Source organism: Oncorhynchus kisutch, linkage group LG13, assembly GCF_002021735.2.
Source record: "Oncorhynchus kisutch isolate 150728-3 linkage group LG13, Okis_V2, whole genome shotgun sequence".
In the NCBI taxonomy this organism is placed as follows: Eukaryota; Metazoa; Chordata; class Actinopteri; order Salmoniformes; family Salmonidae; genus Oncorhynchus; species Oncorhynchus kisutch.
In genome coordinates this window covers 14,578,355-14,604,504 of record NC_034186.2, presented here as the reverse complement: position 1 = coordinate 14,604,504, position 26,150 = coordinate 14,578,355, and the positions used below count along the sequence as shown (strand labels likewise).

The following is a 26,150-nucleotide window of genomic DNA, read 5'->3' as shown; positions in this document are numbered from 1 at the left end:
AAATCTAGAATCGGCTTCCTATATCGCAACAAAGCATCCTTCACTCATGCTGCCAAACATCCCCTCGTAAAACGGACTTTCCTACCAATCCTCGACTTCGGCGATGTCATCCATAAAATAGCCTCCAACACTCTACTCAACAAATTAGATGCAGTCTATCACAGTGCCATACGTTTTGTCACCAAAGCCCCATACAGTACCCACCACTGCGACCTGTACGCTCTTTTTGGCTGGCCCTCGCTTCATACTCGTCGCCAAACCCACTGGCTACAGGTTATCTACAAGTCTCTGCTAGGTAAAGCCCCGCCTTATCTCAACTCACTGGTCACCATAGCAGCACCCACTCGTAGCATGAGCTCCAGCAGGTATAACTCACTGGTCACCCCCAAAGCCAATTCCTCCTTTGGCTGCCTTTCCTTCCAGTTCTCTGCTGCCAATGACTGGAACGAACGGCAAAAATCACTGAAGCTGGAGACTCATATCTTCCTCACTAGCTTTAAGCACCAGAGCAGCTCACAGATCACTGCACCTGTACACAGCCCATCTGTATACAGCCCATCTATCTACCTCATCCCAATACTGTATTTATTTATTTATCTTGTTCCTTAGCACCCCAGTATCTCTACTTGCACATTCATCTTCTGCATGTCTACCATTCCAGTGTTTAATTGCTATATTGTAATTACTTCGCCACCATGGCCTATTTATTGCCTTAACTCCCTTATCTTACCTCATTTGCACTCACTGTATATAGACTTTTCTTTTCTGTTTTTTTCTACTGTATTATTGACTTTATGTTTTGTTTATTCCATGTGTAACTCTGTGTTGTTGTATGTGTCGAATTGCTTTGCTTTATCTTGGCCAGGTCGCAGTTGCAAATGATAACTTGTTCTCAACTAGCCTACCTGGTTAAATAAAGGTGTTCTCAACTAGCCTACCTGGTTAAATAAAGGTGTTCTCAACTAGCTTACCTGGTTAAATAAAGGTGTTCTCAACTAGCCTACCTGGTTAAATAAAGGTGTTCTCAACTAGCCTACCTGGTTAAATAAAGGTGTTCTCAACTAGCCTACCTGGTTAAATAAAGGTGTTCTCAACTAGCCTACCTGGTTAAATAAAGGTGAAATAAAAAATAAATAAAACATTGACAATCAAATACAATAAAATAAAAGCAGTCTTCTCATGCTTTGTTGATTATAAAAAGCTTTTGACTCAATTTGGCATGAGAGTCTGCTATATAAGTGGATGGAAAGGGGTGTTGGGGGTAAAACATACAACATTATTAAATCAATGTAAACCATCAACAAGCAAAAACCACACATTTCTTTCCACAGGGCTGTGGGGTGAGACAGGGATGCAGCTTGAGCCACACCCTCTTCGACATATACGAATTGGCGAGTGTACTAGAAACGTCTGCAGCAGCCGGCCTCACCCTACGAGACTCTGAAGTTAAATGTCTACTGTTTGCTGATGATCTGGAGCTTCTGTCCCCAACCAATGAGGGCCTAGAGCAGCACCTAGATATTCTGCACAGATCCTCAGCCTTGTGCCCTGACAGTGAATCTCAGTACGACAAAAATAATGGTGTTCCAAAAAAGGTCCAGTTGTCAGGACCACAAATAAAAATGTAATCTAGAGAGCATTGCCCTAGAACACACAAAAACTATACCTACCTCAGTCTAAACATCAGCACCACAGGTAACTTCCAAAAAGCTGTGAACGATTTGAGAGACAAAGCAAGAAGGGGATTTTACGCCATCAAAAGGAACATAAAATTCAACATCCCAATTAGGATCTGGCTAAAAATACTTGAATCAGTGATAGAATTCATTGCCCTTTATCATTGTGAGGTCAAGTTTCCGATTACCAACATCAAAATGAGACTCTGCATACAGAATTCTGCAAAAACATCCTCCGTGTACAAGATAAAGCACCAAATAATGCATGCAGAGCAGAATTAGGACAACACCCAATAACAAAAAGAGCCATTCAATTCTACAACCACCTAAAAGGAAGCAATTCCCAAAACTTCCATAACAAAGCCTTCACCTACAGAAAGATACATCTAGAGAAAAGTCCCCTCAGCAAGCTGGTACTGGGGCTCTGTTCACAAACACAAACAGACTCCACAGAGCCCCAGGACATGAACACAATTAGACCAAAACAAATCATGAGAAAACAAAAAGAATATCGGAAAGAATTAACCAGAAAACTGTGCAAACTGGAATCTATTTGGCCCTACACAGAGAGTACACAGTGGCAGAATACCTGACCACTGTGACTGACACAAAATGAAGGAAAGCTTTGACTATGTACAGACTCAGTGAGCATAGCCTTGCTATTGAGAGAGGTCACTGTAGGCAGACATGGCTCTCGAGAAAAGACAGGCTATGTGCACACTGGCGACAAAATGAGATGGAAACTGAGCTGCACTTCCTAACCTCCTGCCCAATGTATGACCATATTAGAGACACATATTTTCCTCAGATTACACAGACCCACAAAGAATTGGAAAACAAATCCAACTCCAATATGCATAAGGTGAAATGCCACAGTGTGACGTCACAGCAGCAAGATTCGTGACCTGTTGTCACAATAATTTTATTTAACTTGGCAAGTCAGTTAAGAACAAATTCTTAGTTACAATGACAGCCTATTAACAGCAGGTTAACTGCATTGTTCAGGGGCAGAACTAGATATTTTTTACCTTGTCAGCTCGGGGATATGATCTAGCAACCTTTTGGTTACTGGCCCAACACTCTAACCACTAGTATACCTGCCGCCCCAAAGACAAGGGAAACCAGTGAAGAACAAACACCATTCTAAATACAACCCATATTTATATTGATTTATTTTCCTTTTTGTACTTCAACTATTTGCACATTGTTACAACACTGTAGATTGCCATAATATAATTTGGAATGTTTACTGTTAATTTCTGATAGTTAATTTAAGTTTTATTCATTATCTATTTCACTAGCTTTGTCAATGCAGACATATGTTTCCCATGCCAAGAAACACCATTGAATTGAGAGAGAGAGAGAGAGAGAGAGAGAGAGAGAGAGAGAGAGAGAGAGAGAGAGAGAGAGAGAGAGAGAGAGAGAGAGAGAGAGAGAGAGAGAGAGAGAGAGAGAGAGAGAGAGAGAGAGACCACCATCTGCATCTGTTAAATTAACCGCTATTGTGACAGGCTCATTGTGCTACCAGTCTCTGGGCACTGCTGCAACCAATGAATGGAAAGCAACAGGTTGAAAATAGAGCATTGAAACCTCAAGTGGCATATAAACTCTTACATTCATCTGCCATCCATTAATCAACAGGAGGGCCTCTAGCCATCTATTCTTTAATTTATCTATCCGTCTCCACTGTCATTAACCATTCATGTAATCACATACATGATTGCACCTTCAGTACACAGGCCTACATATATTCAAAGTCACGATGCAGTCTGCATCTCCCCCCGCCCCATTACATCCTGTTTATTGAGCAGGACCAGAAACAGAACCCTCAATCTCTTCTTTAGCTCTAGACCTATATTCATCTGTCAAACGCCCAGCCAGCAACACATCACCGTCACTGGAGAGCTTACGAGGGCTTTTTGAGGCCTGATCACTAGAAGCATATGGCTAACGCTGGCCCTGCTCCATTCCTACTCCCTCCCTGACCCAAAGACCAAACGTAATGCATGAAATGTATGGATCAACACATAGAGAGAGGGGGGTGGGGGTAGAGGGGGGAATAGAGGGAGAAAGAGGCAGAGATGGAGGGGAGTGGCCCCTCCCCCCATTTTTACGCTGCTGCTCCTCTCTGTTTATTATCTATGCACTTTACCTCTACCTACATGTACACTACCGTTAAAAAGTTTGTGTTCAATGTCCTTGTTTTTGAAAGAAAAGCACATTTTTTGTTGATTAATATAACATCAAATTGATCAGAAATACAGTGAAGATGCCACTCCGGTATACTGGCCTTCTAGGCAAAGTTCCTCTGTCCAGTGTCTGTATTCTTTTGCCCATCTTAATATTTTATTTTTATTGGCCAGTCTGAGATATGGCTTTTTCTTTGCAACTCTGCCTAGAAGGCCAGCATCCCGGAGTTGCCTCTTCACTGTTGACATTGAGACTGGAGTTTTGCGGGTACTATTTAATGAAGCTGACAGTTGAGGACTTGTGAGGAATCTGTTTCACAGACTAGACACTCGAATGTACTTGTCCTCTTGCTCAGCTGTGCACCAGGGCCTCCCATTCCTCTATTTGTTTCTGGTTTGAGACAGTTTGCGCTGTTCTGTGTAGGGAGTAGTACACAACGTTGTTCAAGATCTTCAGTTTCTTGGCAATTTCTCGCATGGAATAGCCTTAATTTCTCAGAACAAGAATAGACTGACGAGTTTCAGAAGAAAGTTATTTGTTTCTGGCCATTTTGAGCCTGTAATTGAACCCACAAATGCTGATGCTCCAGATACTCAACTAGTCTAAAGAAGGACAGTTGTATAGCTTCTTTAAATCAGGACAACCGTTTTCAGCTGTGCTAACATAAATGCAAAAAGCTTTTCTAATGATCAATTAGACTTTTAAAATGATAAACTTGGATTAGCTAACACAACATGCCATTGGAACACAGGAGTGATGATTGCTGATAATGGGCCTATGTAGATATTCCATTAAAAAAATCTGCCGTTTCCAGCTACAATAGTCATTGACAACATTAACAATATCTACCCTGTATTTCTGATCAATTTGATGTTATTTTAATAGACAAAAAAATGCTTTTCTTTATAAAACAAGGACATTTCTAAGTAATCCCAAATTTTGGAATGGTAGTGTACATTTGACCTAAATTACATTGACTAACTTGTGCCTCCGCACATTGACTCTGTACCGATACTCTTCTGCCTGCGGCTATGGAACCCTGACTTGTTCACTGGACGTGTTACCTTTTCCCAGACCTGCTGTTTCAACTCTCTCTCCCTCTACTGCACATGCTATTTTGACCTCTAAATGCCAAGTGACATTTACTCCAGATGTACTGGCCTGTTGCACCATCTACAACCCCTGTGATTATTATTTGACAGTGCTGATCATCTATGAATATTTGAACATCTTGGAGAACAATCTGGCCTTAATGGCCATGTACTGTTATAATCTCCACCCGGCACAGCCAGAAGGGGACTGGCCACCCCTCAGAGCCTTGTTCCTCTCTAGGTTTCTTCCTAGGTTCCTGCTTTCTAGGGAGTTTTTCCTAGCCACCGTGCTTCTACACCTGCATTGCTTGCTGCTTGGGGTTTTAGGCTGGGTTTCTGTACAGCACTTTGTTACATCTGCTAATGTAAAAGGGCTATATAAATACATTTGATTGATTGATTGATATAGCCTCGATACTGTTGTTTTATTGTTGCTATTTAATTATTTGTTATTTTTCTATTTTCTTATTTTTTTCATTTCTATTTTTTATTATTTATTTACTTAAGTTTATTTAGCAAATACTTTCTTAACACTTATTTCTTTCTTAAAACTGCATTGCTGGTTAAGGGCTTGTATGTAAGCATTTCACTGTAAGGTCTACCTACACCTGTTGTATTCAGCGCGTGTGACAGATAACATTTGATTTGATTTTGATTTGATATGTTGTTTGCGCTGACCAACATAATTACAGCAACACTGTTGTAGATGGTGAGCCCTGGTAACATTAACAATGTGTTGCCCAATAACAGAGGGAAGCCCTCTAGAGTGCTTCTATCCATCCCTTTATGGCAGAGAATGCTTAGTCCTCATATTGGTGTGCCAAGCCATCTCTAATCAAACCCAACAGAAATAAGCGTCTAAACCTAAAATATTTATTTAGTTAAAACATAATCCAATGAAGCGTAGTTTGGTGGGACCCATGACTAGACCTTCTCCTCCCAAACTTCCCTCGACAAACAACACCACAGACATCCCTCCAGTTGTGATTGCGGAGTGTGGGTAGTGTGGGTGTGGTCTGGGAGTGGTCAGGAAGTGGTCTGGGAGTGGTCATGGTGTGGTCTGGGAGTGGCTGAGGAGTGGCTTCCATCTGGCCACTCTACCATGAAGTGCTGCAAAGTTGGCTGTCCTTCTGGAAGGTTCTCCCATCTCCACAGAGGAACTCTAGAGCTCTGTTAGAGTGACCATCAGGTTCTTGGTCACCTCCCTGACCAAGGCCCTTCTCCCCTAATTGCTCAGTTTGGCTGGGTGGCTAGCTCTCTTGGTGGTTCTAAACTTCTTCCATTTAAGAATGATGGAGGACACTGTGTTCTTGGGGACCTTCAATGTTGCAGAAATGTTTTGGTACCCTTCCCCAGATCGGTGCCTCGACACAATCCTGTCTCGGAGCTCTACGGGCAATTCCATCGACCTCTTGGCATTTACTCAGACATGCACATCCAACTGTGGGACTGTAACGCTTCTCGTTGGTGGAAGAAGAGGACCAAAATGCAGTGTGGTAAGTGTTCGTCATGTTTTAATTGAACAAACTGAACACTACACAAAATAATAACGTAGAGAAAACTGCCAGGTGAACAGACACTAAACAGAAATTAAACACCCACAACCAAAATGGGGAAAACAGGCTACCTAAGTATGATTCTCAATCAGAGACAACGAACGACACCTGCCTCTGATTGAGAACCATACTAGGCCAAACACATATAAATATAATAACCTAGAAAAAAGATCATAGACTACCCACCCCAACTCACGCCCTGACCAACCTAACACAAAGACATAAAAAAAAACTAAGGTCAGAACGTGACAGTACCCCCCCCCCCCCCCCCCAAAGGTGCGGACTCCGGCCGCAAAACCTGAACCTATAGGGGAGGGTCTGGGTGGGAGTCTGTCCACGGTGGTGGCTCTGGCACGGGACGTGGACACCACTCCACCATAGTCTTTGCCCGCTTAAGTGGCGTCTTTGGAGCGGCGACCCTCGCCGCTGACCTCGGACTGGGGACCCTTGCAGCGGGCCCCGAAAACATGGGAGACTCCGGCAGCTCCGGACAGGCGGGAGACTCCGGCAGCGCCGTAGTGAAGGCGGGCGGCTCTGGAAGCTCAAGACAGACGGACGAACCTGGAGGGAGGGGACGGAGAGACAGCCTGGTGCATGGGGCTGCCACAGGACCCATCAGGCTGGGGAGACCTACAGTAGGCCTGCTGCGTGGAGGAGGCACTGGAAGGACCGGGCTGTGGGGGAGCACTGGAGCTCTGGTGCGCAGCCTTGGCACCACTCCTCCAGGCTGGATGACCACTTTAGCCCGGACCCTCCAGAGTGCAGGCACAGGTTGAACCGGGCTGTGGGTGAGCACTGGAGATTTGGTGCATACCACTCACACCTCTCCCTTAGGCTCAATACCCACATTCGCCCGGCAAGGGCGGAGCGCAGGCATAGGACGCACTGCACCCTCCCAGCGCCCCGGAGACACAGCACACAGCGCCGGCGCAGGATACCCTGGGCCGAAATGGCGTACCCGAGACCAAACACGTTGGGCCGGCACAATACGCCCTGGCTGGATGCCTACACTCACATGGCACCTGCGGGGGACTGGCCTATAGCACACCGGGCTATGAGTGCATACTGGCGACACCGTGCGATTGACCGCATAACACGGTGCCTGACCAGTACAACGCTGCCTTCGGTAAGCACGAGGAGTGGGCTCAGGTCTCCAACCTGACTCCGCCACACTCCCCGTGCCTCTCGTGCCTGTCGCTCTGCCGTGCTACCTCCTCATATCGCTGCCGCTCAGCTCTCGCTGCCTCCAGTTCTTCCCCAGCCTGTACCCAGGGTCCCTTACTGTCTAAAATCTCCTCCCATGTCCATGAGTCCAGAGAACGCTGCTGCTCGATACCACGCTGCTTGGTCCTTGGTTGGTGGGTGTTTCTGTAACGCTTCTCGTTGGTGGAAGAAGAGGACCAAAATGCAGTGTGGTAAGTGTTCGTCATGTTTTAATTGAACAAACTGAACACTACACAAAATAATAACGAAGAGAAAACAAAACAGTTCTGCCAGGTGAGCAGACACTAAACAGAAATGTAAGGGGAAATACATGTCATCTATGCACTTAAATAGCGAATGGAGGATGTTTTTCTCATGGTTCATTTTCATTCCAACCAGGTAGGCTATATTCATCTTGTAAAGATAAGCAATGTGCTTAATATTAGGACAGTTGAGAAATAAATATAGTAGACCTATAGAAAGCTGATGGGCTCCTCCTCTTATTAATACAGGCCATCACTCTGTTTTCTCATGCAATTGCATATCCTATAGAAATGTTGTGCAACAGGAGCTCATGGGCTCTCATGAAGTGTTTGATTAGATTTCTATTATGTTTGCATTTATGTCAGAGTTATTAGAGGGACAACAAAGTGTTGAGTACCAAGCAGTTAGCAAATTTGGTAGGCTACTAATGACCATCAGCAGCATCAGAGCTTGGAGAAGCCTAATTACCGTGACTAAATGGTATAACGTCACTCACTCTCCCTACCCCACTCAAAATGGATAGGGTGCATACTATGACCTCACTCACTCTGCCTACCCCACTCAAAATGGATAGGGTGCATACTATGACCTCACTCACTCTGCCTACCCCACTCAAAATGGATAGGGTGCATACTATGACCTCACTCACTCTGCCTACCACACTCAAAATGGATAGGGTGCATACTATGACCTCACTCACTCTGCCTACCCCACTCAAAATGGATAGGGTGCATACTATGACCACACTCACTCTGCCTACCCCACTCAAAATGGATACGGTGCATACTATGTATAGGACCTAAAAGGGATTTGACATCTCCGACACACAAGCCATGACTAATAGCATACAGTATGTGTGTGTAATATCAACCAGGGCTTATAGTGAATAGAAGCACAGTGTGCCAGCTGTTAGTTGGCTGTGTTTAAAAATGATCTCCTTCAGGCCCACAGATTTATTATTTCATTCCAGACAGAGCTCTCAGAGAGATTGATTATGGCCAGATGAGAGCACAGGTCTAACTGATTAGACTGTCACACACACACACACACACGCACGCACGCATGCGCGCGCTCACACACACACACACACACATGAGAGAGAGAGAGAGAGAGAGAGAGCACTTCCTAACCTCCTGCCCAATGTATGACCATATTAGAGAGGCATATTTCCCTCAGATTACACAGATCCACAAAGAATTCGAAAACAAATCCAATTTTGAAAAACTCCCATATCTACTGGGTGAAATTCCACAGTGTGCCATCACAGCAGCAAGATTTGTGACCTGTTGCCACGAGAAAAGGGCAACCAGTGAAGAACAAACACCATTGTAAATACAACCCATATTTATGCTTATTTATTTTATCTTGTGTCCTTTAGCCATTTGTACATTGTTAGAACACTGTATATATATATAATATGACATTTGTAATGTCTTTACTGTTTTGAAACTTCTGTATGTGTAATGTTTACTGTTAATTTTTGTTGTTTTTCACTTTATATATTCACTTTGTATGTTGTCTACCTCACTTGCTTTGGCAATGTTAACACATGTTTCCCATGCCAATAAAGCCCTTGAATTGAATTGAGAGCACATGAACAAATACAACAGTATACTACTATGGTATAAATACTATAGTATTCACTGTTGGGTTTTTGCAGACTTCACTGTAGTATTAGATGTAGTGTTTTTGTGGACTTTAGTAGTATACTGTAGTATTTACAGTTAACTGTAGTATAAATCAAAGCACAGTCACAACACGTAATATTTTACCGCAAATAACCAAACTCCTTGCTCTGCTATTCTTTCATCCGCTATTCTTTCTTTCATCCGCATGTGGCTACAATAAGTTCTGGTTTTCACAGGAAGTGTCACGGCAGATTTCCTCCTCTTCCTCTGAAGAGGTGAAACAAGGATCGGACCAATATGCGGCGTGGTAGGTGTCCATGGTATTTAATATGAAAACTCTACATGAACACAAATGCAAAACAACAAAGTGAACTGGCAACGAAACAGTCCCGTGTGGCACAACCACTGACACAGGAAACAAACACCCACAAACAATCAGTGAAACCCAAGCTACCTAAGTATGATTCTCAATCAGAGACAACTAATGACACCTGCCTCTGATTGAGAACCATACTAGGCCGAAACATAGAAATCACAAAATCATAGAAAAACAAACATAGACTGCCCACCCCAGCTCACGCCCTGACCATACTAAATAATGACAAAACAAAGAAAATAAAGGTCAGAACGTGACAGGAAGGCTGTGAAGCGCTAGGGAAGCTGGGAAGCACTGGAGAAGCTGTGAAGCGCTAGGGAAGCTGTGAAGTGCTAGGGAAGCTGTGAAGCACTGGAGAAGCTGTGAAGCGCTAGGGAAGCTGTGAAGCACTGGAGAAGCTGTGAAGCGCTAGGGAAGCTGTGAAGCACTGGAGAAGCTGTGAAGCGCTAGGGAAGCTGTGAAGCACTGGAGAAGCTGTGAAGCGCTGGAGAAGCTGTGAAGCACTGGAGAAGCTGTGAAGCACTGGAGAAGCTGTGAAGCACTGGAGAAGCCGTGAAGCACTGGAGAAGCTGTGAAGCGCTAGGCAAGCTGTGAAGCACTGGAGAAGCTGTGAAGCGCTAGGGAAGCTGTAAAGCACTGGAAAAGCTGTGAAGCGCTAGGGAAGCTGTGAAGCGCTGGAGAAGCTGTGAAGCGCTAGGGAAGCTGTGAAGCACTGGAGAAGCTGTGAAGCACTGGAGAAGCTGTGAAGCGCTGGAGAAGCTGTGAAGCGCTGGAGAAGCTGTGAAGTGCTAGGGAAGCTGTGAAGCGCTAGGGAAGCTGTGAAGCGCTAGGGAAGCTGTGAAGCGCTGGAGAAGCTGTGAAGCGCTAGGGAAGCTGTGAAGCGCTAGGGAAGCTGTGAAGCGCTAGGGAAGCTGTGAAGCGCTAGGGAAGCTGTAAAGCGCTAGGGAAGCTGTGAAGCGCTAGGGAAGCTGTGAAGCGCTGGAGAAGCTGTGAAGCGCTGGAGAAGCTGTGAAGCGCTAGGGAAGCTGTGAAGCGCTAGGGAAGCTGTGAAGCGCTAGGGAAGCTGTAAAGCGCTAGGGAAGCTGTGAAGCGCTAGGGAAGCTGTGAAGCGCTAGGGAAGCTGTGAAGCGCTAGGGAAGCTGTGAAGCCAGCTGTAGCCTATTGTATGATTGTGTTCATGAGTCTGATATTAAATGTGTATGTTTAATACTTTTCATCTGTTTGGCTACAAATATGGTATATTCATATGGGCAGAATATTATAGCTAAGGCCTATATACATTTCTTGATATGGTAGAATGTTGTACATAAATTCGTTCATATGGTTCTATAAAGGCTGAATGTTTAAAACAGCCAATATCTAATTTCTCTGGGGAAACTAGATATTGGGCAAAAATAAAACAAATTTGTTTGTACTTTTTCGTGACATCCAAATTGGTAGTTAGTCCCGTACGGGCTCGGGAGAGATCCATGCGTCCTCCGAAACACGGCCCCGCCAAGCCACACTGCTTCTTGACACACTGCTCGTTTAACCCGGAAGCCAGCCACACCAATGTATCGGAGGAAACACCGTACAGCTGGCGACCGAAGTCAGAGTGCATACACCTGGCCCGCCACAAGAGCGCGATGGGACAAGGGTACCCTGGCCAGCCAAAACCTCCCCTAACCTGGACTACGCTGGGCCAATTGTGCGCCGCCTCATGTGTCTCCCGGTCGCGGCCGGCTGCGACACAGCCTGGGATCGAACCCAGGTCTGTAGTGATGCCTCTAGCACTGCGCCACTCGGGGGGCCTCAAAAAAACATTTTAAAACCATCCATTAACACAACCATTCACTATAAAAACCTTTATTTATCAACAACAAAGGGTTAACAAAATATAATATAATAAGCCTAAAACATTTATTTCAAATAACCAAAAAAATACCCCAAAATAAGACTAGGCTACATGACAATGCAGCACCATAAAAACAAGTTCAGGAACAAATCTTCCAAGAATGTGCTTAATATTCTGGTCTCATAAGGATTTTGGAGTAATTGAGAGAGTTTAAATTGTTGTGTCATGAAGAAATGCCCAAGTAGACTAGGTGCTCATTTTTCTCAGATGGATTTTCACCTATTCACAACTGAAATTAGAAAGTGTAGGCAACGTTCTTCAGGTAAGACTCAGGTACTTCTGAACCAGTGACTTCAGATCCTTCTGTTGCTTACGGTAGAGGAGTCTTTGCCATGGTGGAGAAACGCCAGCAAGTTGCTGCTCCATTCTCATTTCGCCACTTTGCTGTAAGCATTTCAATTTCTCCATGAACTTCCAAATGGTGGGGTGGGTAGCGCCAAAATTGGTCAAACATTTTCGATGCCAGCCCTCCCCTCTGTTGTCGGTCTTTGCCAAGTCTTGCAGGACAGCATCGCAGCAGTTCCATATTTCTGAAAATACAAAAAGAGATAGAAGCAGATTAGCAACCATGCTGTCATCAATAATAAGAATATGAATAATACATCCATTATTATGTTAAACAACACATACATATGGGAAACATTGGCTTTCTGACCTTCTCCCCAACCCATGTTGCCTGAAAGTATGTCAGAAGCTCCTCCACTTGATGTTCCGGGCGCTGAAAGAACCGCGTATCCAGCACAAATTGGAGAACACCACCTCAGTTAGCCGTATGCGACCTTGTCATTCAAAAGCCTCATATTCGGTGCACTTCCAGAAGGACATATTTGGTCTTCAGGGCTGAGCACCTGGTTATGAAACTCTGGGGTGGCCCTTTAAGCTTTAGCAAGAGCAAGGTATTGTGTTTCATTTGAAAACAGCATAACATTTTGTGGTAATCAAATGTGCTTCAATATCTTTATATTGTTACCAGTATAGCCTAACCCTTTAATCATAGGCTATTGTTACTTTGTGTCTCTAAAATCACAATGTTTAAAATTCTATGCTAAAGCCAATAGATAATATTCTACCCATATGAACACATTTATTTTAGGCCAAATAAAGAACAGCTATGCATGATTTTATGAAAAGCAGCAAACAGACACAACAGTGTTTCACATTCTTCAATAAAAGACTCAGAAACAGAAACAGGCAATAGGCTATACAGCTGGCTTCACAGTTTACCCGCCAAATAGCCCGCCTACAAGGACACTTAACAGATCTCAACAACGTTGAGTGTGCGAGGGGGTCTGTGCGCTTCCACAAAAAGTTTTGCTCGACAAAAAGACATGTAAGCAGTATAAATACTGTACTAAAAGAAAACTGTATTATATGCTATAGTAATTAATATAGTGTTTTTGCAGATTATAGTATACTGTAGTATATACTGAAGTGTTTGTGCAGCCTGTACTATACTGTAGTATTTACTGTAGTGTTATTGCAGACAATACTGTAATATTTACTATAGTGTTTTTGTTTCATTATCGTTGACATAGAAGTGGAAGCTTTCTCCTTCAGGAAACCAACTGGTGAAATACTAAAAGAGCAAATTTCCCATAACATGTAGGTAGGTAGGTAGGTTTGGGGTCAGAACAGAGAGTTCAGAGCTTCTGCTCTTTTCTATAACATGTAGGGAACACAATATATGGTCTAAACATGGCATGTAGGTTTCTCACTTATGGGGCGACAAATTGTGATATGGGGGATGGGAATGGGTGGCGTATATGCAAAATCTGACGTCAAAGTATTTTTCTGTCTAAATAGACAGCCATTTCTGATACTCCAGGACACTGTATATTCTCATCAACTCGCTTGTTCTTGTGTCAGGAAATGAAATACCACAATCTGATAATATACAGTGGAGAGAACAAGTATTTGATACACTGCCAATTTTGCAGGTTTTCCTACTTACAAAGCATGTAGAGGTCTGTAATTTTTATCATAGGTACACTTCAACTCCTGAGAGATGGAATCTAAAACAAAACTCCAGAAAATCACATTGTATGATTTTTAGGTAATTAATTTGCATTTTATTGCATGACATAAGTATTTGATCACCTACCAACCAGTAAGAATGCCGGCTCTCACAGACCTGTTAGTTTTTCTTTAAGAAGCCCTCCTGTTCTCCACTCATTACCTGTATTAACTGCACCTGTTTGAATTCGTTACCTGTATAAAATCATCTGTCCACACACTCAATCAAACAGACTCCAACCTCTCCACAATGGCCAAGACCAGAGAGCTGTGTAAGGACATCAGGGATTCAATTGTAGACCTGCACAAGGCTGGGATGGGCTACAGGACAATAGGCAAGCAGCTTGATGAGAAGGCAACAACTGTTGGCGCAATTATTAGAAAATGGAAGAAGTTCATGATGAAGGTCAATCACCCTCGGTCTGGGGCTCCATGCAAGATCTCACCTCGTGGGGCATCAATGATCATGAGGAAGGTGAGGGATCAGCCCAGAACTACACGGCAGGACCTGGTCAATGACCTGAAGAGAGCTGGGACCACAATCTCAAAGAAAACCATTAGTAACACAATACGCCATCATGGATTAAAATCCTGCAGCGCATGCAAGGTCCCCCTGCTCAAGCCAGCGCATGTCCAGGCCCGTCTGAAGTTTTCCAATGACTATCTGGATGATCCAGAGGAGGAATGGGAGAAGGTCATGTGGTCTGATGAGACAAAAATATAACTTTTTGGTCTGAACTCCATTCGCCGTGTTTGGAGGAAAAATAAGGATCAGTACAACCCCAAGAACACCATCCCAACCGTGAAGCATGGATGTGGAAACATCATTCTTTGGGGATGCATTTCTGTAAAGGGGACAGGACAACTGCAACGTATTGAGGGAAGGATGGATGGGGCCATGTATCGCGAGATCTTGGCCAACAACCTCCTCCCCTCAGTAAGAGCATTGAAGATGGGTCGTGGCTGGGTCTTCCAGCATGACAATGACCCGAAACACACAGCCAGGGCAACTGAGGAGTGGCTCCATAAGAAGCATCTCAAGGTCCTGGAGTGGCCTAGCCAGTCTCCAGACCTGAACCCAATAGAAAATCTTTGAAGGGAGCTGAAAGTCCGTATTGCCCAGCGACAGCCCCGAAACCTGAAGGATCTGGAGAAGGTCTGTATGGAGGAGTGGGCCAAAATCCCTGCTGCAGTGTGTGCAAACCTGAACTACAAGAAACGTATGATCTCTGTAATTGCAAACAAAGGTTTCTGTTTCTGCTTTTTTTAATTCCTTAAAAATCATAGAATGTTATTTTCTGGATTTTTGTTTTTGTTGTGGATTCCGTCTCTCACAGTTGAAGTGTACCTATGATAAAATTACAGACCTCTACATGCTTTGTAAGTAGGAAAACCTGCAAAATCGGCAGTGTATCAACTACTTGTTCTCCCCACTGTACCTGGCCATTACAACAGATCAAAGATGTTTTTCTCAAATTTCGTAGTTACTGAGTTATGCCTTTGTAGGGCAGTATAGTCTTTAGAAAGTGTTGTGATTTTGCGGACTGTAGTGTTTTTGTGAACATTACTGTAGTACTGTAAATGAGAATGTGTTCTCAGTCAATTTACCAGGTAAAATAATGGATAACAATAAATAAAATACATTTACTATAGTTTTTTTTGGGGGGGGGATACTGTAGTATTTACGATATTATTCTACACTACTGTCAATGTAGTGTAGAATAAACGCATTAATTTGGAAGTATTGCTCTCTGCGCCTGACTCTACACCCACCACTCCTAGACTTCTGTGACAGAAGCCCGCACCAGGACCATGGAGTCAGCAGGAGCAGCTACGCCCCCCCTCCCATCCATGGAAGAGCGTGTCCTCCATCACACAGCCATCCTACACCGGATTGGGACGGCGATGGATCAAATGATGGAGAGAATGGATAGATGGGAGAGGATCGGCCTCCCTACTTCGTCTCCAGCTCCACTTCAGCCTGTGCTACCAACTTCTCCGGCGGCGTCCGGACCCAGCGCTCTTCAGCTCGCGCCCCCGAGGGAGGACGATGGAACGTCTGACGGGTGCAAGGGGTTCCTGCTCCAGCTAGAGCTTTACCTAGCTACCGTTCGCCCGACTCCCTCGGGAGAGGAGAGTGTGAGTGTCCTCGTCTCCTGCCTGACGGGCAGAGCCCTGGAGTGGGCCAACGCGGTCCAGACTCAGCAAGGGACCATTACCTTGAGTTCACCCGCCGTTTCCCGGGCTGTGTTCGACCACCCACCGGAGGGGCGAGCGGCAGGTGAACGGCTGTTCCACCTTAGGCAGGAGACGAGGAGCGCGCCTGACTTTGCACTGGAGATTCGACAGGGCCCTGATGGACCAATACCGGTGTAGCCTCTGGGAGGATGTCCACAGGGAGCTAGCTTGTCGGGACGCCACCCTCACACTAGACAAACTAATTGACATGTCAATCCGGCTGGACAACCTGCTAGCTGCTCGCGGGCATCCAGAACGGGTTCTGTTTGTTCCACACCCCAGCACTCCCGCTCCAAAACCCATGGAGTTAGGGGGTGCTGCATCTAGGGCAACCGGAGGAGGAGCCTCCTCCTGCACAAGTTGTGGTCGGAGAGGGTACACTGCCGACCGGTGCTGGAGAAGCTCGTCTGGGAGTCGAGAGGGCAGGCAGAGCACTGCTTGGACACACCAGGTGAGTCAGCACCAGGCTCACCCAGAGCTTCCTGTTGGTCATATGTTTGTACTAATATCTTTTCCTGATATTTCCCCCTCTTCCCAGCATAAGGCGCTAGTCGATTCAGGCACAGCTGGGTGTTTTATGGATCACGGGTTCGCTCATAGGTTAGGGATTCCGTTGGTGCAGATAGGCCAACCCTTCCCCTTGCACTCCCTAGATTGTCGACCGTTAGGGTCAGGGAGGCCACGGTTCCACTGGACATGGTAACGCAGGGGGGTCATAAGGAGCGGCTTAGTCTCTTCCTCATTGATTCTCCTGCGTTTCCAGTGGTGCTGGGGATCCCTGGTTGGCTATTCACAATCCCAAGATTTCATGGAAACAGGGGGCTCTAGGGGGTGGTCAGAGGAGTGTTCAGGTAAGTGTATAGGCGTTTCCATCGGTGCAACGACGGTGGAGAGTCCAGAACAGGATTCCACCTGTTTTCCCTCAGAATATGCCGATTTGGCTCTCGCTTTCTGTAAAAAGAGGGTGACACCAGATTGTGTGATAAACCTCCAGGTAAACGCAGCACTTCCCAGGAGTCACGTGTATCCCCTGTCACAGGAGGAGAGACGGTGGATGTGGAGACATATGTCATTGAATCTCTGGGACAGGGGTACATTCGGCCCTCCATGTCACCCGTCTCCTCGAGTTTCTTTTTTGTGAAGAAGGAGGAGGGAGGTCTGCATCCGTGCATTGATTATAGAGGTCTAAATTCCATCACAGCAGGGTTTAGATACCCGCTACCTCTCATCGCTACGGCGGTGGAATCATTTCACGGAGCACGCTTCTTCACAACTGGATCTCAGGAGCGCGTATAACTTGGTGCATATCCGGAAGGGAGATGAGTGGAAGACCGCGTTTAGTACCACATCTGGCCATTATGAGTACCCCGTCATGCCATATGGGTTGAAGAATGCTCCACCCGTCTATCAATCCTTTGTAGACGAGATTCTCAGGGACCTGCACGGGCAGGGTGTGGTGGTTTATATCGATGACTTTCTGATTTATTCCGCCACGCGCGCCGCCGCGCATGTGTCTCTGGTGTGCAAAGGTGCTTGGGCGACTGCTGGAGCATGACCTGCACGGCAAGGCAGAGAAATGCGTGTTCTCCAAACAAGCCTTCTCTTTCCTGGGGTATCGCATTTCCACATCTGGGGTGGTGATGGAGTGTGAACGCGTTGCAGCCGTGCGTAATTGGCCGACTCCGACCACGGTAAAGGAGGTGCAGCGGTTCTTAGGGTTTGCCAATTACTACTGGAGGTTTATCGGGGGTTTGGGCCAGGTGACTGCTCCCATTACCTCACAGCTGAAGAGGGGGCCGGTGCATTTGCGGTGGTCAGTGGAGGCAGGCAGAGCTTTTAGTCGTCTGAAGGAGCTGTTTACCGATGCTCCCGTATTGGCTCATCCGGGCCCCTCTTTGGCATTCATGGTGGAGGTGGACACATCCAAGGCTGGGGTTGGAGCGGTGCTATCACAGCGCTCGGGCACGCCACCGAAGCTTCGCCCCTGCGCTTTTTTTTTGAGGAAGCTCAGTCCGGCGGAGCGAAACGATGACGTGGGGGACCGGGTGTTGCTGGCTGTGGTAAAAGTTCTGAAGGTGTGGAGACATTGGCTTGAGGGGGGAAACACCCTTTTCTCATCTGGACTGACTACCGTAATCTGAAGTACATCCAGGCAGCGAGGAGACTGAATCCTCGCCAGGCAAGGTGGGCCATGTTTTTCACCTACACGAACCTGTCGCCTTTCCAGTGCCTGTTGGGCTACCAGCCGGTCCTGGCACCTTGGCATCAGAGCCAGACCGAGGCTCCTGCGGTGGAGCAATGGCTGCAGCGCTTAAAGGAGACCTGGAGAGGCGTCCATGTGGGCGGCAGAAGGTGAGCGCTGACAGCCACCACAGTGAGGCCCCCGTGTTCGCACCAGGGGACCGGGTCTGGCTCTCGACCCGAAACCTGCCCCTCCGCCTGCCCTGCCGGAAGCTGGGGCCGCGGTGTGTGGGGCCATTTAAAGTCCTGAGGAGGATAAACGAGGTGTGTTATAAGTTACAGCTCCCCCTTACTATCGCATTAACCCCTCGTTTCATGTGTCTCTCCTCAGGCCGGTGGTAGCTGGTCCCCTGCTGGAAGGTGAGGTGCTGGAGGTGCCTCCGCCCCCTCTGGACATCGAGGGGCCCCCGGCGTACATGGTACATTCCATCATGGACTATAGACGCTGGGCGAGAGGCCTGCAGTACCTTGTGGATTGGGAGGGGTACGGTCCGGAGGAGAGGTGCTGGGTAACTGTGGAGGACATCTTGGATCCATCACTGCTGAGTGATTTCCACCGTCTCCATCTGGATCGCCCTGCGCCTCGTCGTCCTCGCGCCCCCTGGGAGGGGGGGGGGGGGGGGGTATTGTCACGACTTGGCTCATCTCCCTGTTTGGGCGGTGCTCGGCAGTCGTAGTCACCGATCCCATTTTCTTTTTCTGTTGGTTTTGTCTTGATTGTTTTTACCTGTTGCTTATTTTGGTTCATTTATCGTCTATTTAAACTTTCAGTGCCCGCCTGCTTGTGTGCGGGATTATTCCTAATGTCAGTGGTGAAGTTGTTTTTCTCCTGCGTAATTTGTTGTATGTTATTTCCTGTTTTTTGGAGACATATGGTCATTGCCTGTTTGTTGGCTGGACCAAGCGGAATAAACGCATTCATTTGGAAGTATTGCTTTCTGCGCCTGACTCTACACCCACCACTCCTCGACTTCCATGACAAGTACACTACAACATTTTATAGTAAGTTCTACACATGATCGAGGTATACTACAGTATAGTATTCTACAGTATAATGCAGTTTACTATAAAATTCCACAATAAAGTACTGTAGTATTTTACCATAAACTGTAGTATTTTTTCATGAGGGAGAGAACCCTGGTTTTTGACCTCTTTACAAACAGCACTGAAACTCCACAGAATAGCCTTAGGATATTCAACACATGCAACCACAGCCACACACATCGAAAACACACACACGCACATAAACACTTTGTCTTCATTGACAGACTCAGTCTGTCTATCACAGGGAAGGAAAGGGGGTATTATAAATGAGTTGATCGGCCAGCCAGGGTCCCACTGAGGAGCATCTCCTCCCCTGAGTCTTAAGGGCTGATTGATTGTTGGTCTATAGCCCCATTGACTACTGCTGCTGCTGAGGAGGAGACCCTATGAACCACATTCTCTTCTCTAAGACTAAAGCCCACTGAGGTGTGTGTGTCTCAGACCTTGTTTCTAAAATCCTGTGCCACTGCTCACCATGTGGTAGGTAATCAATGACCTCCAGAGCCTCCTCTCTGTCCTAAACACACTACTCAAGACCTCTGGGGAATGGCTAGAGGCCACTACTCACTGATCTAACCTTTTCCATTCACTTGTGGATGATGTATGATTCACACACGCAGGCTATCTACTTGAACGCCACAGAGAACAGCTCGATTCAGAGGAAGGTGGCAGACTACAAGAAGCAGCCACTGTGTTACCAACAGTAGAGAGGAGTGAGAGAATGTCCAGCCAATCACAAAATGTGTTTGATGAGCATAATGCAACCACTTATGTCAGAACACATGTTTCAAAACAGTCATTAGCAATACTGACAGGGTTAAAAAGGGAAGAAAAATATGCCCTGCACTAATTATTAATTAGCCTGTTGGTCTCTGCTGGTGATCAATAATGACAACACACACACACTGTGGAGCGTGCACACACACACACTATTAATGAAACCAGATTACTGTCACCACAGATAGCACTCCAAGAAAGATTTCACCCGCTCTGGACTCTATCCGATTTCGGCTACACAAAACATGACATGTTGATTAAATATTTGTAAATATTTGCTTTGATTTCTCAAGCTTAGGTATTGAATATTAAAGCTTTGCTCTCAGAGTTCACTCACAGCACTGCTTATTGATCAATGTCAGTGTTTCCCCTAGGATTCTTTTCAGTGCGTGATAGTGGGTGTGGTAGTGGGAGTGGCCAGTGGTGCAGTTTTAGAGGCCCTCCTCCTGGCCAAAAATATCCTGCAATCCTACACATCTTGTCATGGGGCAGAGAGAACATATCACAGTTTTAAAACTAGTTTCCTGCAATTTTACACGTTTCTCATGGGCCTGAGATAAAAATTGCCGTTTCAAAGCAAATGTTGTACAATTCAACACATTTCCCATTGTGCTGAGAAAATGTTCAGTTTTAAAGCTACTTTCCTGCAATTATAAAAATGTTGCCAAATTATGCCTTGTTCTTAACGCTATCTGAGTAACTCAAACATTATAACAAAATCAACGGGGCCAATGCCATTTTTTGAATTTCAGATTCTCCCTGACTCTCTAGTTAGTTCTCAAAGATGATCTTATTTTTAAAAATCTTGCTCCATTATCTTTTTCTACATATCTGGTTGTAGTCATTTAAGTTTACACTGAACACATTTTACCACCCTGAAAATTATTCTCCAGTACTGTACTGGAGAATGAGAGAATGAGAGATGGACAGTGAGATGAGAGAGCAGAAGAGGAAGGACCAGGGCAGGCAGGGTTGTTGGCTCAGGGAGGGTTCATTCACAAGCCAGTGTCCCCTCCTGATTCAGAAGTACAGTCCAGAGACCCACTCTCTCACTGGCACCGCCAGCACTGTCAACTTAACACAAAGGCATAGGGAGATGCAAAACATGCCCTGCATCCTCTATTGAACACAGGAAGCTTCAGTTCCCTTTATAAAATGTAGTTACTCTGTAACTTTGTTAACTATATATTAATAAAATAAAGCAATGAATGGTTGAAGTTTAAGGGAATCAAACAGACCAACTTCTGTGTAAAATGACTTGCTAGTATATTACCACGTAATAACAAAAACATTGACATTACATTTGGCTACATGGTATCTGTGCAACTTCAAGTAAATTGTGACCATGTTTCTCATTTTCAACTCAGGAGGTTGGCCCTGGATTTAAAGCTCAGCTGGCTTCAGAAAGGTTGAGCCCCTTTGGAGATAATGCTCTGAGCAAACAGAAAGATAATCTTCTAGAGTCTAGGCTGAATATGATCCCAATGCAGTCTATTCCATATCCGTGTCACTCTCATACCTGTCCTTATCCAGACAGACCCAGGAGAATATCAAATTCCCGATGTCACTATTTCTATATGGAAATATTTTGGGATTTTTTTATGTTGAACTAATTACTGAAAAATGACCCGAAAGTAAGCATTTCACTGTTGTTTACGAAGCATGTGACAAATACATTTTTGTTTTATGTTGATTTGATAGTGTGTCAGAGGGAGTCCTAAAATCCCATTAGTCCAGAAAGACAGGGAGTGCACCTGTACAACTATTGCGATTTCATTATCACTTCAATGGTGTCAGTTATGTGTACATTTTCTGTCCGTTGAATGGTTTATTGTATTGTGTTAATCCATTTGAAGCCAAGTAAGTCAGGTTGGTTAACATGAACCAAGAAAGAAACAATGTAACGTCTTGAAATGTAACGTTACATTGCTAGCCTGTTCATTGTCTCAATGTAGTCAGGGTCTGGGTCTGAGTCTGGGCCACCCGTTCAAAATGATCTTCGATAATTACAAAATAAACAATTAGGCCGATTAATTTTATTATATTTTTCTATCTATAGAATCGTCACAGATTAAAAAAATTACAAAAAGTAGCCTACCAGTAGTTACTCAATCCAATCGCCTACAGCCTAGGCAGCACCCATCATAAATAAGACATCAATCATGATAGATAGAGCACTGGATTTCGCTACAGGGAATTCCCAGAACCCTGTTTAGTGAACTAGCTGAAACATATTTAGGTGTTGTACAAATATTATTATTAATGAGTGGTATCTGCAAATTGCCTAACAAAAGAACACAACACAACATTAGACAAAACTATAACAGCATCATCGTTTAACGTTCGAGCGCTCTGGTATACCTTACCTAAAAAGCGAGTCCACTTTCTATTCTCGTAGAAGGGTGACAAATGGCTCTTGCTAAAGCAGAATTTTCGGTAAAATGCGAATTTATCAAAAAGTCGAGTTCCTTTAGTTACCAACACGGTTTCAGTGCGCGTTGTTGTGTATCCTCCGTTCCGTTATTGCGACCTCGAGCCAACCTCGTGCGGTTGAGCTAAAAAGCCTGTTCCCGAGCCATCTGGTATCCTGTCATTCCTTACCCAAATAAAAACAGCACTTCCTTGATGGACTCACTTCTCTGTCACTAGACAATCACGCGGGGGTTAGTCTATTCGGAGGTTCAAACTATTTCAAGAATGTATAGTCAATTCGGAGGTTCAAATTATTTCAAGAATGTATCATTCACAACGTTCTTAATAAAAATGGAGGAAGATAGTTTCCGAAGAGCTTTCTTAAAAAACCTCTCTCAAGTCGGCATTCCTTCTCTCACCACACGAGGATAGTACTCTGGACCAATCGAGCGCGCCGAAGCTACTCTATAGCGCTTGGTACTACGTCTACGTTCTCCAGTTTGTCTGTAGCCTATCCTTACATTTTTACAGAAATTTGAATTGAATAGCCCATACATATAAAATTGTGAGCGATGGATATATCATCACTTTTTATTTGCTGTTGAAGCTGACAACTGATGGTATTTTCTATCTAGTTGCTTCTCTCCACTCCCCTTTCCACACGTGTCGGTGTGTGCATACCTGAGCCACACCATGGTTAGTTACACTGATTTCACATGCAAAAATATCCCTCCAAGCAACATCAACATGAGGTGCTCAGCTGATTCCCCAATGAGCTTATTTTTCATTCCTCTCTGTCAACACGATCTCACACTGAATTCGTTCAAGTATGTACAAAGGTATTTTAGAAGATCTTGTGCTTTTTTGTGTGTTTTTATGTGGCTTACTTAGGGTGAAAATACACACATGTTTGTGGAACTTATTTCGTAGGAAAATACAAATTTTTGTGCGACTTCATTCATAGGAAAATACATTTTGTTGGGGGCAAACATTCAAACAATATTTTGAAAGTTATTGGAGCAATGTATTTTGGGCAATGGTGTTCTAAACTGCCTTTTTTGTGTCCCACTGTAACGGATTTCCTCCTCTTCGTCTGAGGAGGAGTAAGGATCGGACCAAAGCACAGCGTGGTAAGTGTCCATATTGATTTATAAAAAAAAAAACACAGCTGGACACTGGAACAAAATAATAAATGTGAATCAACGAAACAGTCCCGTGTGGGGCAAACACTGACAGGGAAACAAACACCCACAAACCAAAAGTGAAACCCAGGCTACCTAAGTATGATTCTCAATCAGAGACAACTAACGACAACTGCCTCTGATTGAGAACCATACTAGGCCGAACACAAAAACCAACATAGAAAAACAGACTCACTGGAGACCAGATGCGCTGAGCCGGCTTCATGGCACCTGGCTCGATGCCCACTCTAGCCTGCCCGATACGAGGAGCTGGAATGTACCGCACCGGGCTATGCACACACACGGTGCCTGCCCGGTCCCTCTCGCTCTCCGGTAAGCACGGGAGTTGGCTCAGGTGTCCTACCTGACTTAGCCACACGCCCCGTGTCCACCCCCCCCCCCCCCCAAGACATTTTTGGGGCTCACTCTCGGGCTTCCAGTCGCGCTGCCGTGCTGCCTCCTCATACCACCACCTCTCGGCTTTCGCTGCCTCCAGCTCAGCCTTGGGGTGGCGATATTCTCCAGCCTGTGCCCATGGTCCCTTGCCGTCCAGAATCTCCTCCCAAGTAAGTGTCCATATTGATTTATTCTAAAAAACACAACTGGACACTGGAACAAAATAATAAACGTGAATCAACAAAACAGTCCCGTGTGGCGACAAACACTAACACGGAAACAAACACCCACAAACCAAAAGTGAAACCCAGGATACCTAAGTATGATTCTCAATCAGAGACAACTAACGACACCTGCCTCTGATTGAGAACCATACTAGGCCGAACACAAAAACAAACATAGAAAAACAAACATAGACTGCCCACCCCAACTCACGCCCTGACCATACTAAAACAAAGAACAAAATAACAGAACTATGGTCAGAACCTGACACTCACATTTACTTTTACAAAAAACGAGCGTGTTAACAACCCAATATTGTTAATCAACCAGGTTGTCACCAAAATACTAATAATATAATAGTACCCTTACATTTTTATTTTTATCTTATTAATGCCAATGCTATGTCGATTTTTAGGAGGGTTGCCAGTTTGGAGTAAAAAGCTGTTCATCGATACGATGAAGGCATCAGGAGATACATTTTCATGATGGGAAATTAATTAATTAATTCATGTGGGGAAACAGAAGACCTGCAAAAAATTATTTTTGGTTTAAATTCCCCTGGTGTAACTGCATGGTATTTGCACCTATACCGAGTCTAGACTATGACCAATTAAGCCACATCAATGCAGTTAAACAGGTTAATGTAAAATAATGAATTATGTTGACTTACACTTATGGCAATTCCAAGGTCGTTTCATGATGATTATTATGGTCGTGCCAATCATTGTATATACTTAGGCTATTGTAACAAGGCATATGCCCGCATTGCAGGCCTTCTGATTCTGCCCAGAGGCCTACTATGCTTTCATGGAAATGGCTGTTGGAGCTCACTTTGCCACGTGTGAGCCCTGGTTAGAGTCCCTGTTGCAGCTTTCACTTTCTTCCACTACACTGGTGGCAGCTTTGGGATCATGTCCAGCTCACTTCTAGTTACAGTATGTGTTTGTCTAGCATTTTGTATTTCAACATTATGTTGGGTGTATTTACATTGATATATCTGGTGAACAATGGATATGCAACAATGGTTAGAAATAGTCACTACACATGTGATCAAGCCTTACATCAAAGTTGCCTGAAGCTGAATGGAATGTGCAATGTCCTGACCAGTTATTCAGAAGAAAATCCTCTGTGACTGTGTAATTTACACAAGTTCATTTTCCAGTGTGGATGCAAAACAAACACATTCTACACATTTACAAACTACCTGTTTAAAGTGTTATTACAACCATGATGTTATTTTGTTACTTAAGCGTATACATCTAATGACCTGACAGTGACATATGGGTAGACAAATCATTTAAGTTTGTTAAGCAACAAAACACAACTTATCCTTTTTTTAGGATGCAAACCAGTAATACGAATCACTGTTGATCCATCCTGATCCATTCTTATTTAATGAGACGGATGTAGGATTTTCTATGGCCTAGAATCCATTGATGAAGGACGAAGCTCCTCTTGGTTCTCATTGGCGAAGACTGAACTAAAGTTATGGGTTATATGTCAGAGTCTCCTATACCACTTTGCCCAACATGTTACACCCCAGAGGTTGTAAATAAACCCATTTTAAGGTGATATACAGTCACTTGTATCATTATTATAGGGCTGTGAAACCCATAGCTGAATGGGTTTTCTCACTTGAAATTGCTGCTGACATTGAACATATTTCTGAGGTATTTCATTAATTTCAGACTCTCCTATGCCACTATTCCTAACATCTTATACTCCATCGGTTGTAAAAAAAAAATATA

At 44.7% G+C, this 26,150-nt stretch overlaps 1 long non-coding RNA gene across 1 annotated transcript; it reads right to left on the bottom strand.

Moving 5' to 3' along the window:
- Positions 1-11,813: 11,813 nt before the first annotated feature.
- LOC116353047 (uncharacterized) lies at positions 11,814-23,012 on the bottom strand. Its single transcript, XR_004202334.1, has 2 exons — positions 22,558-23,012; positions 11,814-12,408 (listed from the first exon to the last, which is right to left on the bottom strand). It is a non-coding gene; the product is annotated as an uncharacterized LOC116353047 (long non-coding RNA).
- Positions 23,013-26,150: the final 3,138 nt, after the last annotated feature.